Consider the following 7,473-nt stretch of genomic DNA (forward strand, 5'->3'; position numbering starts at 1 on the left):
GTTGTAGCCAGCTAGAATCGTTTCCATGAGCAGCACTAGTTGGGTTAAATCCTGTGATTTTCACCGTTAGAGGCAAAGATAGATGGCGTTTTCCTTAATCGCTTTTTTCTGAAGTGATGATGATGTATGAGTGCTAGCATTCATCTTTACCGAGTAAGATTCATGACTGCAGATAACTGCTGCAAACATGTCCCTGCATTAAAAAAGGCACATAAAAAGGGGATAAAAATATTTTGGAAGCCGTATAGCTTTTGGTCTAATTCCATGAAAAATCTATTCAAAGTTGCCAGACTTCTAAGTCTGAAAATTGAATTTAGTCTATTCTTAATGCAGAATTGAGAGGGTGGCAGCAGCTTTATTCTGAGAATCTCATGTTTGTGGAGCGCACTGTGTCTCAAATACTGGAGCTGCATATGGATTTTTTTAGGTATATTCCTCTTTAACTGTCATGAGCCATCATGGGCCCAGTTTCCAAGGCAAAAGCTATGGAGGCTCTCACATGTTCTCAGAATGTCTCCTTCCTCTATTCGTTTCATGCCGAAAAGGAGGAGGAAGCAATCTCGGGGCATGACAAGGGTTAAGGAACGGGTGGTTATCTACGGGCCTGCTGTCTCCTTTTGTGCACAGGATGGATAGCTTCCTGGGAAAATATCCCAGTTTTTGTACTGAAGGAGGTTATTGTCTGTGGACTTCTGCTTCATCTGTTACAGAAGCTGGAAGGTGTATAGCTGTAGCAGGCTCAGCATGGGTTTAACTCCTGAATCTCTACAGAGAGAAACTCTGGCATTTTTTAGTATAAGCAGCCTCTGTGGCTGTCGCTGTTCTTCATACTCAGTGTAGGTGACCGCATCCTAGAACATATTTTTAATAGCCCTTCAAAGGCCACTGGATCATCCTCATGAGCCAAATGCAAGCTGCAGAAGGAACACAGGCAGGGGGTATCTGATTGTGAGCATCTTGTGTTACCTCTCAGAAACTTCCCTTGGCATTCAAGACTCCATTTCTGAATCACTCCTTTATCTTTGCTGGCCGCAGCCAAACGTGCTGGGTAAGTTTGCAGGTTAACTTGTATCTCATGGAAGGAGCAAAGATTGCAGAAAGATAAAAACAAGTTTAGTAAGACTCTGGGGAATTAAAATCTGTTCTTGTTCCTGGCACAGAGTTAGCACTATGCTTGAAAAAGAGAGCAGATTTTTGTTATGCCTTCATATTTTTTATAGATGTCACTAATGTAAGCAAGATATTTACTCAGACCTTACACTGATGCTGTATTCTTCAGAAAAGCAGGCCACAGGTTTTCTAAATTAGGCATCTGTATTAGCAGATGCTTCTGAGAGTGTAGTTACTAAATTTTGCTGTGCTGCAGTTCACCCTTTTAAAATTATAGAAAATCCTATTCCAGGGAAGTGTTGTGTAAAGAAATGTATTAATATATCGGAAGTGTTCTCTTTAGTACCGTGATAGGCTGCATAAAAAGTTTATCAGAATTCTAGTAATTCAGTGCAACATTTAAATATCGTGTCTTGAATTAACGCATAGGGTTATAGCTAATGACAAAGAAATGGTGAGCAGCCGTCCATTCTGTCAGCCTTGGGCAGAAGTTCTCTGGAAGAAATAATATGTCATTAAAGGCTGTATCTTAATGCATATGTATGTGGGGATGAATTAAGTTTAAGTCTGGATTTCCTTATTACTTTTTAGTGCTTTCCTTGGCAAACTTAATGTTCTTTTTTGTGAAGGAACCTTCTGGCTCTTTGTAGGCTATTCCTGCTGCTTTTAATATCCTTTGAGATTGATTCATGAAGTGCCAACATCTTGAACTGTGGAAAAAGACTAAGAAACCTAAAGAAAGACCCTGGATACATGGGAATAGATTTGAACTCAGACTGTTTTTGTGCCACTTTGATCTGAAAGAGACATCTTGTGATTCAAAGAACCTTTGCTGTTAATTAAGGCCATTAATTCAATCAGTTCCTTTTTGATGAAAAACTGATAGTTTAGCAAAGTATGTAAAGACAGCATCTGGATCAGGTTTATTGGAATGATATTTTTAGGAACCCCAAAGTGGTTTCTCAGGTTTGAACATGTCTGTCTGAACATGCGGTAACTACTTAGAGAAAAAAGTCTCTGTGGGTAGGCAAACTCAAGAAGATTTTTATATTAGTGACTTTCAAGTGATTAATGTCCTCGTGTGGGATAGGTCAATGTGTTTCCATTTCACTTGCTGACAGTTCATGACAGAAGGATGAAGTTGTGAGGAAACAGAAGCAAACAGAAGTGAAGAGTTCAGTGGAAGCATGTTCCAACACCTGGCACATCTGTAGGGGATGGTGGTGGAGCAGGGCATGCATGGAAAATGCACCAGCCATAGAGTTCATGAGAAGAACCACTCCTGACTGGCTTCTTTTCATGAGGTCTTTGAACAGAGCGCTGTGATTTTGCTTTTTCTCCCTGCAATGTTTCTCTATAAACTACTCAAGTGGCCATGTTTATGGCTTGTTGTATGTGCTCCAGGTTGTTTCAGAGGTATCTTTGATTTAGGAACACTTTTATAAGATGGGTCTCAGTAGCTTTCAGGTCAGATAGAGCTGCAGAAACTGTACACAAATAGATGATAAAACTTTACTTCTGTTACCTGTGTAACTTTACTAACCTACAAGAAAAATTATAGTGTCTTTTCATGAGTGTAGCCTGAGAAGCCAGGATTGGAAGGAATGAAACCATGTGGCAACACAGACGTAAAATCTGCAGCTCAGGACTTGCTATTGCCAAGGTCAGTGATCTTGGTATTGGACTTGCAGCTAATACAGTGCAGTGGTTGAGACTTAGTAACTCTAAGTTCAATTAATGCTGCTGTTCTGTGATAATTCTTGATTATCTTTGAGCAGACAGTTAGTGGATTCTTTTCTTTCTGTTGTAGTTACTAACTGAAGGATGTTATTTAGAAGCTACTTTATTTTAGATGAGGACATAGTTCTGTGCCTGAAACACAATGCTGAGTAGTGACTGAGATCTGACTCTCGACTTTTTCTGGAAGCATCCTTGGTTATGGGAAGTGCTGAAGGAGAACCTAAGTTAAATGCATAGATGTAATGAAATTAATCTGTGCAGGCATTAATAATTTCCTACTTTGTTGCATTCCATTGTACCACACTGCATCCAGAAGTAATTTTTTTTCCCCATCAGAATTCAGATGCTATAAAATCCGCTACAAGTTCTTTGCAGTTGTTGGAGAGTGAGGATTCAACACATTGCAGGAAAGGCTGAGCATGTTCGAGGTCAAGAATGGTACTGACCTGTGTGATTGAGAAGAATACAAGAACCACCTATCTCAGTCTTTAATCTGATGCATTTTTTTTAGGCCTGCCTTTAAACTTTTTAATAGGTTCCTACAAAGAAAGCAGTCAGACTTCCTTGAAGATTGTTATAAATATTGCTGCTAATTAAGCCATTAAGAACAGAGTAGGGAGAATCTATTTACAGGTTTTGGAATGTAGTGGTTAATGTTTTGAGAATGGCTTTGTCTGTTGTATGAAGTTCCTTACAGTCAGCTTACAAAATAAAATGCTGTTCTTTGAATGTCAAAGTGGTAATTTCCTTCAGTGGGTAGCAGAAATAAGGTAATAAGACACTCCATTAACTCCTTCAGTTTTTTTCCAAAAGAGAGGGAAACAGTAAGTGTTTAGAGAGAACAACAGAGATGTCTTTTTTTATATATATACTTTCTAGAGTGCCTGTCATTGCCTTACATGATTATATTTTCATCTGTTTACTTAACATCACCAGCAAACTACAGTGCAGGAGATTCATTAGCTGATAAATCAGGCTTTTGTCCTCGTATCTTTTTTGCAAGAGCACTTTCTTGAAAGAAAAAGAAATATTTTGTAGGGTCTTTTGATTTCACTGTGTGAATATAGATCTGGTATTTGAAGTTTTGATGGCTTGTTTCTGGAACCTGTTCTAGTTTCCTTAAGAAACTTACCTTACTCTCTCACTTTTTTCCCCTTAAATGTCATCTACTAAAAAAGAACAATCTAGAGAAATTGTGGTGTTCAAGTAATTGTAACGGAGAACAGAAATCTTTGATTTAGACAGCACAGCAATACAGTCTGTGTTTCAGAAGCTCAAGCTTTCTTTTAATAAGCAGGAGTGACCTGGAGGTTTTCTCATAAGTTTAGTGAGTGGTGTGATAGCGCAGAGATTGGATGCATCCTGGTATATTGTAAAAAACAGAGTAAAATCCAGAATTTTAATGCAGACAGTGAGCCCAGAAGCTCTGCTTCGTTCAGATCTGGAAGATGATCTGCAAAGCACATGGGACTCTGTCTGCTGTGTACATAGAACAGCTCAGTATATCACCAAAACAACATCAGGCAGCTTAATTTGCTGCTATTCCTATACAGACAGGCTGCTCACATCCAGACTGTAAGCAGATACATCTGCAAATGTGCTCTGCTTCTTGCCAATCCCTGGACCTGCTCTCAAGAGCTGTGTGGATGCAGCCAGTGAGCTCCCTGTGGGCTATGAAGCTAAGTCCACCAATTTCATGCCATGGGTACCAGGTGCCAGTTTGGTTTCAGGCAAGATCATCCTTGATAGGACAAAAAATATTGGCTCTTGTTTTATACTTCACTTGTTTTTTAAATGTGGCCATTATATTGGCCAAGTTCCCATAGTAAATTATTTTTATGTACCTAATTCATTCTCAATGAAACAGACCAATCCATTAAGGATTCTGCACTAAAAACTGTAGCTCATTATGTGTTCTTGTGGTTTATGACATCAGTAGAATGCCACAAGTTAATTACATTCTTAATTACAGCTTTGTATTGAATTAGGGACCTATTATACATAAAATAATTGAAAACCTGCTGAGATCACGTCTGGTAACATCTAATTGTATCCCATGATTTTTTTTCCCCCTAAACTTTAAATAAAAACTGGTATTTCATTTAGCATGGTTTTAATTAATTGACATGAGAATTGTAATTAGAGCTGAGGCAACGGACCAACTTATCTTAGAACAATCACCCACATTTATTAATTAAATCACACATTTAACAGTTTCCAAAGCAGGAGCTTTTCTGCTGCTTTTCTGCTGCATTTCTGGAAAAACCTTGAGCAGGCACAGCTGAAGAGAGGACTTGCTGCCCTCAGATGAGAAGGAAGATTTGGATGTTTGGAGACTTTCACAGTGCACTTTAAATTTAAGGAAACTTGATATCCTTGCAGCTTCAGGCATCAGAAACCTAAGAATAGCACAGGAAGGGAACTGAGATTTAATGATTTTCCCGAGTGTTAAGAAGGACAGGGCATGGCTGTATTGTACCACGAGCAGAAGAGGTGACCTGAGGGGCTGAGGAGTTATTTTCCAACTTTTCTTGACCTCCAGTGGAATTACCTGCTACCTGCCAAGAGCAGAAGAGTTTCACCTCAACATCAGTGGGAGCAGGTTGTGAGCTGGATTACTTCAACTTTCTGCCCTTGCTTTCCAGTTCCCACCTGCCTATATGGATATGGCAGGGTTTTTTTGGAAGCTGCTTTGCTGTCCACTGTAGGTAACAGGAAAAATTATTTCCTCTCTTCCTTTTTTCTGAACACATTAGCATAATCTTGCCCTTAATATCAAGACTGAGTAGTCAGCTAAATTAGGTGAGACCTGGTTGTGAGAATGGGGATGTTAGTGGACCAACACACTGGGCATCTTTTCTCTTTTTATTTGACAAAAATCTTGTCGGTGATTTTAGAACTCACTGTATTTTAGAGAAGTTATCCAAGAAGGAAATGCTCCTGAACAGTGTTTTCAGTGACAGAATTTCTGAGACTGGCATCTAATCAAAGATTTGGGTCTGTCCTTCTTTGTTGCTTGGTTTTGTGTTTGTTTGTTTTTAAATAGAAAGTATTTATTTTTTTGTTGGTATTTTTCCATAAATGAAAGGCTTTGTCTTTAAATCAGCCTGCAACAAAGCTTTAATTCCAGGGTGAAGAATAATTTCTGTTTGGTGTTTGCAGAAAGATGTATTTGTTTCGGGACATACAGTTGTTATATTTGCTGTGTATAGCCTGAGTTGGAGAATCTGACTCTTTTCTGTTTGATTATCTCTAAAATTAATGAGCACACATTTAGACCTGCCTATATGTAAATATGCATATGCTTTGTTTATAAATGGAGAGCATATGCAAGGACAAAACTGCTGTGTGAGAGCAGGTTTAAGAGATCTCGCTGTGCTTGGACACAAGCAGAAAAACACTGGGTACATCAACTGAAAACTGGCTGGCAGCCATAGCACACAGAATGGAGGGAATGTTTGCCTAAAAGACTAGATTGTGTCAGGCGTGACTAAGCAGGAATTTTAGCTAAAATGCGCTAGCAAATTGAATGCTCGGAGGAAAATGAGAACGTTCATGGTCTTATCTTTGTTCACTCAAGACTGGATTTGATTTTTAATATAAAAATCAATGGAGAGGGGAAAGGAAGTTCTGCAGAGTGTTTCCTGATTTTTTAGGAATGCTGATATAGGTGATTGAATATTTTGCTATGGCTGTTTGCATTCCTTCTGGAATATGCATGCCTTTTAATAGCCTTGTAGCTCATGGAGCACTGGGCTGTCAGTCAGGTAGTAAAATACTTTAATTACCCCCATGCATTAGACAGACCCAGTGAAAGAAAGAGTGGGACTGGATAAAGGGAGTGCACTTCGACCTTACTTTCTGAATGTCAAAAGAATGATGAAGGATGGTAATAGCCAGGAGTTATGCTTGCTTTCTCCATGAATGGCATTCTTGATGGAAAGAGGTGTTGGGGTGCCTGTACTGTGCAAGTCCTGCCCCCTTCTGAATCTGTAGGGATATGGGAATGGCCACTGCAAAGTGGAATAAATTCATGGAGTAAATTATCTAGCAGGTCAGATAGCATAAAGCTGAGAGTCAGAGATTTCCTCCCCTTGGTGTAGGACCTTTATGTGTTTATGACAGACCAAGATGGTATTTTTCTTAACCTCTTTTCCTCCCTTCAGACTCTTTTCATTTCTTCTGAAGTGTGTTATTTTTACTTTTTTCTTCCTGTCTTGACATCAAAAATGCTTTCGCCCAGGTAGAGGTGTCTAGCAGTTAAATTGTGTTCATTTGGAATAGATGAGAACCCCTGTTGCTCTAAGGTTTCTGAAAAGCTGTCTCTCTTAATTAATAAACAGACAGGAAACTTTGCTGCAATACATGACCCTGCCTGCTCAATCTCTTCTTCTGTTTCTCTTTTATGGACTGCTCTGTTCTTTGTTCTTTACTTTTCCTCATATTATCCTTATTGGATATGTGTGCAAACCAATGAACAAATCACCATATTCATGTTTCTGTCATCTGGCTAGGCTTAGTGTGTAAAACACTGCTGCTTTCTGGGAACTTCTGGAATGTGGAAAACAGGAATCGCGGAGTCTTACAAACTAGTTAGATGGTAATTCTACCACTCTCTCCCCA

Source organism: Mesitornis unicolor, unplaced genomic scaffold (assembly GCF_000695765.1).
Source record: "Mesitornis unicolor isolate BGI_N332 unplaced genomic scaffold, ASM69576v1 scaffold968, whole genome shotgun sequence".
Classification (NCBI taxonomy): Eukaryota; Metazoa; Chordata; class Aves; order Mesitornithiformes; family Mesitornithidae; genus Mesitornis; species Mesitornis unicolor.